Source organism: Malania oleifera, chromosome 10 (assembly GCF_029873635.1).
Source record: "Malania oleifera isolate guangnan ecotype guangnan chromosome 10, ASM2987363v1, whole genome shotgun sequence".
NCBI lineage: Eukaryota > Viridiplantae > Streptophyta > Magnoliopsida > Santalales > Ximeniaceae > Malania > Malania oleifera.
This window is the reverse complement of record NC_080426.1, coordinates 71,072,125-71,073,701: the sequence shown is the minus strand read 5'-3', so window position 1 is coordinate 71,073,701 and position 1,577 is coordinate 71,072,125. Positions and strand designations below refer to the sequence as shown.

At 34.2% G+C, this 1,577-nt stretch overlaps 1 non-coding gene across 1 annotated transcript; it reads left to right on the top strand.

Annotated features, from left to right (window-relative positions):
* The first annotated feature begins 246 nt into the window (after positions 1–246).
* On the top strand, positions 247–354 carry LOC131167176 (small nucleolar RNA R71). The gene has a single exon (XR_009140034.1). It is a non-coding gene; the product is annotated as a small nucleolar RNA R71 (small nucleolar RNA).
* The last annotated feature ends 1,223 nt before the right edge of the window (positions 355–1,577 follow it).

Genomic DNA, 1,577 nt, shown 5'->3' with positions numbered 1-1,577 from the left:
TTATCTTCTTCCCTGAGATAGTAAATTCCACCACCATTTGGGTTTCCTGCAGGTCGTGACCTATTTGTGCTCTTAGTAGCACTAGGTCTTGTCCATATGTGGGCTTTTTCTGCTATGTCATTCAAATATTCAATGCCCTTATCAAGATCTTTCTGTAAGAACTCACCATTACACATCATCTCCACAAATTGGCACTCTCTAGGAGTAAGTCCCTCATAAAAATAGCTCACTAAGCGCCAATTCTCATACCCATGGTGGGGACACAAATTTAACAATTCTTTAAATCTCTCCCAAACTTGGTATAAAGTTTCTCTCTCTTTATGAACAAAGGTTGAGATTTGTCTCTTCAAAGCATTTGTTTTGTGATGTGGAAAATACTTATGAAAAAATGCTTGAGTCATCTCATCCCATGACCCAATCAAACGTGGTCTCAATGAATACAACCAACTCTTTGCTCTTTCTTTTAAAGAAAATGGAAAAAATTTAAGTATGACTACGTTCATTGTACTATGTTGATTATGAAAAGTTGCAAGTACCTCTTCAAATTCCCTAATGTGCACATATGGGTTTTCGTTTTCAAGTCCATAAAAAGTGGGGAGAAGTGGAATCATCCCCGGTTTATAATCAATATGCGGCACATTAGGTGGAAGCGTGATACATGAGGGTGTGGCAGGGCATGTAGGATGGAGATACTCCTAAAGAGTTCTAATGGGTTGGTTGTCATGATGACTCATTGTGAATGAAGATTATGATGCAATGGATGTTGTATCTGAATCAGGAGGCGTATTAAATAGATTCGAAAAGAGAATGTTCGTATCAGAATCAATGTCAGGTCTCTTTGCGAATCTACCTAATTCGTCCCTATACCTATGCATACACATACATAAAAATAAAAATAAACTACTTTACTGAACAAAAAAATAAAAATAAAACTAAATAAAATAATAGAGAGAGGAACGAGATTACCGCCCTTAATGAATCAATTCAGTAAAATAAATTCCTCATAATGCTCCTTGTTGTATCGTCTCCCCGGCAACAGCACCAAAATTTAATTATGCCCAAAGAATAATGAAGTAGTTGTAGCACACTTTAGGGTGTCGATTCCAGAGGGAGATGGAAAAAGGAACACAAATGGGCAAATAAAAATAAAAAGAATAGTAAATGATTTTTAAGGAAAAACAAATGGCTTCTTTTTAGAAAAAATTTAATACTAAGATATTTTTGTGGATGGAAAATCAAGTTTGCAAGAACCAAGGCATCAGGAATCTCTCTCACAAATTAGATAATCAATCTATTTTTAATCCATTGGTTTTCTAAATTGGAGATTTCACATCCCAAATCCCCAATCGGAAGATATAGAATTACAAATCTTTGATAAATTCAAAAGTAAATTTTCTAAATATTATTCATCTCGTTAAAAACTCAAAAGCTATTAACTTTGTTAATAAAATCTAACGACAACAATATAACTGGAGACAATATCGCAGCAGAAGAGTAATGTAACAAAATTAATAGTTTGTCTTGAACATATTCATGGATCCTTAAAAATCTATGGAAAAAGCATGACTGAATCCATG